The sequence below is a fragment of the Penaeus monodon genome, chromosome 23 (assembly GCF_015228065.2).
Source record: "Penaeus monodon isolate SGIC_2016 chromosome 23, NSTDA_Pmon_1, whole genome shotgun sequence".
Taxonomy (NCBI): Eukaryota; Metazoa; Arthropoda; class Malacostraca; order Decapoda; family Penaeidae; genus Penaeus; species Penaeus monodon.
Window position 1 is genome coordinate 11755354 of NC_051408.1, and position 225 is coordinate 11755578.

Sequence of the window (225 nt, forward strand, 5' to 3'; positions counted from 1 at the left end):
GCCTCTAGTATAAAAGCAGAGCATTGAGACACCTTACCTCATCAGGCCTACCTCCCCACTCAAGCGAACCGAGGAGCTAAACGTCGCTTAATCACCTAATTACTGCATTACCTAGTAATTGCCTGTTGTTGGAGGACGACACCCGAGCGCGCTGTAACGGGGGTGACATAGGTGGCTCAACAGGTGGTATTTGACACTGAAATTCCGAAGTGCGGAGGAAAGGTC